Source organism: Cibotium barometz, chromosome 27 (assembly GCF_041138505.1).
Source record: "Cibotium barometz isolate CiBa-2024 chromosome 27, ASM4113850v1, whole genome shotgun sequence".
Classification (NCBI taxonomy): Eukaryota; Viridiplantae; Streptophyta; class Polypodiopsida; order Cyatheales; family Cibotiaceae; genus Cibotium; species Cibotium barometz.
The window spans coordinates 50,140,951-50,148,595 of record NC_141072.1 but is presented as its reverse complement, the minus strand read 5'-3'; positions in this window follow the sequence as shown (position 1 = coordinate 50,148,595).

Here is a 7,645-nt window from a genome sequence, read left to right as displayed (position 1 = left end):
TCCTTTGCCAAAAATTCTTGCCTTAACTATACCTTCTTTATGAGGTATGCATAGAAATTGAGATGGCCATCACCACTAGCTCCAAATATAGCTATACATTGTTGCAAATTGTTACCTCTCCAATTAATTCTTGGCCTAGTTCAAGGCCACAAGCCATCCATACTATTGCTTCTATGAGCTTACCGTTGAGCTCTCAAATCTGCATGCTCTTCCTTTTCATGCAACCATTCAAGGGTTCTTCACTTAAGGTTTCCCACCACAAGAAACCAAGGTGCATAAACCATTGTGAAAGTTCCCATAGCTTTCACAACTTTGCTCATCTCCTTGAGCAACATCCACAAGTGCATCCTCTTCTTAATGCACACACATGTTCACGACCTCCATTGAATCCACCATCTCATTTGCCATCATCTTGACAAGTATGCACCTCCACAAGATCATTCTCCCATGCTCAATAACCAAAAACATTGAGATAAAACTTCACAAATTACCTCCACAAACTTCTTGGCAGAAATTGTTGACACCGAAGACTCCATAGCCTTCATACTTGCTGAAATCTCCATTTTCAGCTTCTTTGATGATGAGCAGGCTTTCCTTTTGCAAAACTCCTATTTGCAACTCTCTTGGGTAGCTTCTATACAACCTCCGTGTTGCAAATCTCCTCTCAAACTTGAGAATGGTAGCTCCAAATCTCTCTCAAATCCTCACAAATGCAAATCCAAATAATAATATGAGTGTGTATTTTTTTCATAATAACTAAAAATAATGCTTAATCAAATGAACACATAACCAAGAAATCTATACATAAATATTCACCACCATGACCAAGAGCCCACCCAAGCTCTGATACCATGTTAAACAATCCTAAAATAGGATTGATCATGGTGATAGATATAGATTAAGTAACATAATTAAGGTAGATTAAACCACACTAAGAACTCCATAAGAGAGAGAGAGAGATTGCACACTCAACACTCAATTCTATTGCATATCTCAAGTGAGCCATACAACGATATAGGCCTTCTACCCTTATCCCACTTTACACATCATCATCCATGTGGCAACTCCCTTTTCCACTTCTTTTGTGGTCAACACTCACACACCATTCAATACTACATGTGGCATTTTTATCTTGCCACAATATCTTGCACCTCTCTAAGGTGCTTTCCCACATACACAATACTATTATATCCCTCAAAAAGCAACCCAAAGAGCGGCACTCTTCTGGAATGTGGGAACAAAAGAAGTCTTTTTGAGGTGCTGGTCACAACTAGGCCAGGCACATTGACACGCCAAGTGGTGTCAAACATCAGGATATGAGCATCTGCATCATCTGAGAATTTCTTGAAAAATTTGGGATACTTTACGTTGACAGTTGATCGGTGCATCATGTTATGGTAGCGGAGGGGGGGGGCGAGGCTACAGGGGTGGTGGTGGAAGTGGTGGTATGAACAGTGTTGGTGAGGTCAGGGTAGTAGGGGTGAGTGGTTCTTCTTTTGAGTGGGATGTGGGTTATTCTAGTTCGGATACAGTTGGTTGGTCTTCAGGGTTGGCGAATAAGAACTGCCAAGCTTGGTTGCGCTCCAAGTAGCGCCTTTCACATGCTGACAAGGGGAGGAGATTCAAACACAATGGCAATCAGGCAATAAGCAAAATGGCAACAACAAGAAATAACAAAAAGCATCGTGGGTCACCAAAGTGTTAGCGGGGGAATATGACCACTTATTCCCTTAGCAACCTATTGAGAATCACTGGTTATGCACGCAGCATATACCAGACAAATATGAAATTAACACGGAGACAAATGCAGCACCACACGGATCACTGAAAACTACTAGACTGACCACTTAAATAAACAGTGCAAGAGCACGATAACTTAATAGATAACTCTAGTGATCATAACATATGAAGCGCAAATGAATACACAAAGATGTAATCAAGAAGATGAATGTACAAGAGAGAGAACAACAAAGAATGGTCTTGCTTATATCAACTCAAAAAAGAAAATGATACAATCGAAAGCTAGCCTTTATAATGCTCAGGATTCATACTTTTATACTGCTTGCTTGTAGTCTTCGTCAGTACTATGATAAGATATGCCCACTGGGTATTAAGGAAGCGTCATTTCTTGCAATAAAGTAGGTGGGACTTGACAGTTGAAGGTGCTGACATGCGGATGTCTAGCTACCCCCGCCGCCGCTGCAGCGCTGGCCCTATCGCTTATATAAGGCTTAATCTCACAATAAATACATGAAGTAAATTTATTAGGGACATTCAAAGGGAATCTATTCTCGCTTATGTTGCCACATGCTCTTGGAGTGGGAATTCATTGAATTCTTGATTATGCTTGTGCATGCCTTATCATTCTTGATGGTAATATTTGATATTGTTAATGCATGCGTTATCTTAGGCATGTTTAATATTGCTAATACATTCGTTGTCATAGGCAAAATTTGATATTGCTAATGCATGTGTTTTCTTAGGCATGTTTAATCCTCTTGACTGTAATATTTGATATTGCTCATGCATGCATCATTGTATTCATTGTATTAATCATGTTAATTCATGAGACAAGTGTATGCTCCTTTTGAAAACAATCCCCTCATCGTGACTACTTTTTCACAATATAGCCATTGATGTGTGTGTGTGTGTGTGTGTGTGTGTGTGTGTGTAAGTCCCCTTAAGTAGACCGCGTCGGCATGGGCTACAATAGAGACCTTGTTTTTGCATTTTCATGGAATTAAAATATCCCATTCTGGCATTTTTTATGGAATTTTGGTGAAATGAAAGAGAATTAACATTGCCAATATGGACCGTGCCAGCCATGGGATATCAAAGGCACTTTTTTATATATAATAGAATAAAACTCTCTTTTTGTCTTTTTAATGGAATTATGCTATGTGTTTTGGTGAAATTTAATTTGGCCAATCTGGACCGTGTCGGCACAGGCTATCAAAGGTACCTTATTTTTACATTTTTTTGAAATTAAATCCTCATTGTCTAGTATTTTGATTAAATTTTGTGTGTGTGTTTGGTGAAAAAGAATAAAATTAACATACCATGGGATCCCTCTCCTTTGCATTTTCATGATATTAAACCCTCTCTGTTTTGATAATTGATTAGATAACCCATGATGTTTTTTTTGTAGTGTTGCCGAGTCTTCAAAGAGAGGGGGAGTTAAAAACAGTAGAAGTGGTAGAAGAGGGCCAAGACCAAGCAAGGTAGATGTTATTTCAGAGTCTCTGGAGGATAACATGGAAGGCTCTAAAAATAATGAAAGAGTTGATGTGGGTATAGGAGAAGATGAGGCTATAGATAATAACGAAGAAGAGGAGCATTTGAATGAGCAAGAGGAAAGATTACAAATCATGCCCTATGTCTCTCATCCGGAGGTGTTGAAAGAAGATACACTAGGGATGAGAGTAGCATTTCCATGTTCCAAGGTGAAGACATCCTCAAGAAGGTCAAAATAGTGAGTTGCTTCGAATGTCCTCGAATTCCGCCTTGTTGGATGATTCCATATGCTAAATTCAAAGGTTTGATAGATGATATTTTTTGTTTGAAGATCGCCTTTGGGAGAAAGGGTTATGTGCTAGAGAAAGGTGTCTTCATTGTTTCAGTGTTGACATGTGACAGAGGTGAAGCTTTAGTTAGTGAAGACATTATGGCAAGCTAGGATCTGATATGGCATGACATGAATAGGGACTTTAGTTAGTGATGACATTATGGCAAGCTAGAATCCAATATTGCATGGCATGAATAGGGACTTTGAGGAAGAGATAGCAACCTGACCTAATCTTCAGATGCTTGCAGGGCATATGCTTTATGTATGGGAGAGAAACCATAGAAACAGTGGCATGGATAGAGAGGTAATACGGAAAGATTTGCTAGCAAAAGAGACAAGCATGTCTTAGTGCTGTCCACCATTATTGATCCTTCACGAGTTAACAATATTGCACTTCTCTCATGCTTACAAAGAATGAACTTGTAAGTTCTTACCTTTTTCTTTATTGTTTAAACTTGAGAATCCTTACTTTTTTATGTTGATTAAAGTATTGATGAAGAAATTTTTATGTTTTGATAAGACAAGGGCATAAGCAACAAGCATCAAGTGTCTATGAATTGGATATTTTGTGTTGGTGATATCATAATGTGGTTTCCATAGGTTCAATTCTTCAAATATTTACGTAAGAAGATAGAAACAATGAGGTCTTCTTTATCTAAGGAAGAGTTGAGAAAGGTAGGGATTAAGGAAATGGATGAATTGACTAGAAAGTACAATAGAAAGGTGACTTTCTACGAACAACTTGGAAATCGTGTCTTTCAACATCTTTTTACTACTAGCATCTTATTTTTTGTTTTTTTTCACTATTTTTTATCATGGATAGATCTTAAATATTGTTAATCCCTCCCTTGGGGAAGAGTGGTGGAAGAGAGTCTTGGCACTAAAGTGGCAAGGTAAAAGCTTCATCACATTAGAGAAGCTAAACTTGCTTGCAATGTGTGTTATTTTCAATAAGACAAAATTATATTGGTTGTCTCTATTTGAGAAAAACAAGGCTACTAAATCCATGTTTTCCCTCTATTCTCTCTATTTTGGGTACTTTGTCATGTTGCGAAGAACATAGAATGAGTACATAAATAAACAAATCTCATGTAATATTGAAAATGTTGTCATTTTGTAGTTGGCTTCAAAGAGAGGTTGTGTTGGAGAAGATATTCTTGAGAGCTCAAGATCTGCTTAAGGATTTCATATGGTGCCTGGTGGAATTGTAGCTCTTGACAAGTGCCCTTTTCTTAATTACTATGCGAGGAGGTGAGGATTGAGAAAATAAAGTTCTTGTTTCATATGGTCAGGAATGTGGAGGGGAAAGAGAAGGGAGCTGATCTCAAAAATCTAAGAAATCTTGACTTGATTCAGATGGCTGCTTAGAGACTGGTGTACAGGTATACTATTTTAGAGTGGTCGCCTGTTGTTGCTACAAGCAGCTCTATGTTTGTTGGTGTGTTTTCTAAGTTACTCTTAGTAGCATGTGTTTGAGATTACACAAGTTTCTACTATTTTTGAAAGAGAATGGACACATTATTTCTCTATCTCTAAGGGCTAAGCAGTGGTTATTTGATCACTAAAGTGGGAGTTAGATAACTATATATGGTGGATCGATATGGATGGTGGTGAAGTACTAGAGAGAGAAAATGAGAATCATGCACAATTCAAGAAGGAGGTGGAATAAGGTGGTAGGAGGGACACATCTACAGGCTTGTATGGTAGTATCATTGTGTTTTGTTTTGGATACAAATTGACAATGATATGTATTGACTATAGGCCTATGTATTGGTTTTGGTAAGTCATGAGAAACGTTGACATTGACTTGAGGAGCCTATCCTTTTAGAGGACGATAGTTCTTTTCTTGGTAAGAAGCCATTCCATCTCATATGCTCCTTAATTATATAGGTTTGGTGTAGTTGGTTCAAACGAGGTGGCTCTTTGGTTGTTTGTGTTTAGAAGGGAGTGGGGACAACGCTCACCAACCAACAAGTGCTTTCTAAGAAAAGAAGCACTTTTGTCTATGTTCCTAAGCATATCATGGATTCATTTCCTGTTGGGATGGATCATAAGTGTATAGCCATTGTTGGTGATTACATTGCCATAGGGATAGATTTCTCATGCAACAAGAAGAATTTCATGTACATAGAGATTCATGAGCATGTCATGAGATATCAGCCTCAAGGTACAGAGTGTGTGAGGAAGGGGAAACATGTCGGGTGGGCAAAAAAATTTATTTTTCTTGATCTCCCCTTTGGTGTATTTATTTATGGTACTTTGCCTTGACTTGCATGGGATATGATCATAGAGGAGCACGTGCGCGATATGGGATATTAGTAGCAGCCTCTTTGCTTTTTGATCATGGATGGCTACTAATTATGGCATCCAATGGAGGTATGAATCATCTTTTTTGCTTATTGCATGGGAAACCTTGGTGTGGTTCAAAGAATTAAATTATAATTTATGTGCATTGCTTTTAGGGCATGCCATAGGGTGGATTGAGTGTTATTGTCGTGTTTTTGATCTTGAGATTTGGCATCGAGCTATTGTCATGCATCACTCTGCCTATGGCTATGTGGAGCTTGCGGGATCTACGTTAAAGGTATGTCCACTCTTCTTTTGGTGTTTAATGATGCTTTGATATGTTTTTCTTTGTACTTGTGCATACAAATACGTTCTTTGTCTTGTTTTTTGGGTCCTTGTAGTATAGTACATCTACATTGTTTATGATCCTCAAGATAGGGGATGGATCCACTTGTCTACTTACTGGATAGTACACCTCTATTTGAGTCCCTTCTGATGCGGCCATTGGAGTCCATTGCATACTATCAGCTGCCACCTACATCAAGGGCTAGGGGACCTGATGGTGTTAAGTGGCATGGGAGCATGGAGATTAACCATACATTCATGGCTTGCTATTTGGAGCTTTTGTGTTGTCATGGGGTGGCATAGTAGTGGAGTTGGGTTGCAGCATAGTCCTAATCCTAAGGGCATGCCTTCACATTGGTTGTAGGTGCATTTCGATGAATGCGAACAACAAGGTTATCACGTCTTATATGTAGAATCTTCTTCATAGCAAGAAGAGAGCTGGAGGTGAGGAGGAAAATAATTTACATATTGGCAATGATATGGTGGATGTACTAGTGGGGGCAATCCGGTACGACTAGTGAGCACCTTCACCTCATATTCACTGGCACTATTAATTACTATTTCGTTTACTATTAGGACATTTTTGGGTGGATTGCCGTGACTCTACTGGTATGGATTTGTGAATTCCATGGGAATATTGGCTATGTCTTAGGTGTAGTGGTGATATTTTATTGTGCTATTACTAGTCTTAAGCAAGTATATACACTAAGTCTGTAGACTTTTCCTATTTGAGATTAAGCACAATGTAAGGCTACTTTATATATTTGAGTGCGGTCTTACAAAAGTTAAGTTTCCATTCACACAAGTAAGATGGAAAATTTCCTTACGGTACGAGCACCAAGCATCGAGGCATTGCTAAGTTCTTCTATGTGGTATCCTTACCCATTCCGAGTACCATTAAAGTACAGCCACCTAGGGTGTCAAGAGAGCTATGCACCAATGCCTTTTGGCACTGCCAAGCAACCTTAAGGCTCAAGAAGACCACCAAGTTCCCAAAACACCCACATAAGCCATGCCACAACACCAAGTTATTGCAACACCAAGTCGCCAGCTGGAAGGCCAAATATTAATCAAGTGCACTAGCAAAGTCCACACGGTAGTTACATGCAAGATATCATTGTGGATGAGCAAGCACCCTTAAAAGACCATGCTTCACTTTTACACACCACCTCCTACCCAGTGTATTAGATGAACTGGGGATTGCATTGGTCGACTAAGTGTATGCCAATGCCTTGGCCTCCATGCCACTTATTATGCGAGAGAGGGTAGGTTTTCTTGGAGCTCCAATCATTGGTTGCCTTGAGTGTGCTGCTAAGTTTTCTTTGTTCGGAGTTTGCCACTTGCATTCTTGTTGTTGTTGATCTGTCAACATGCCCCAACTCCCACTACCTACTTGCGCACTTGATCAACAAACCTAAACCCCCTTGCCTTCTTTAACCCGACCAAAGT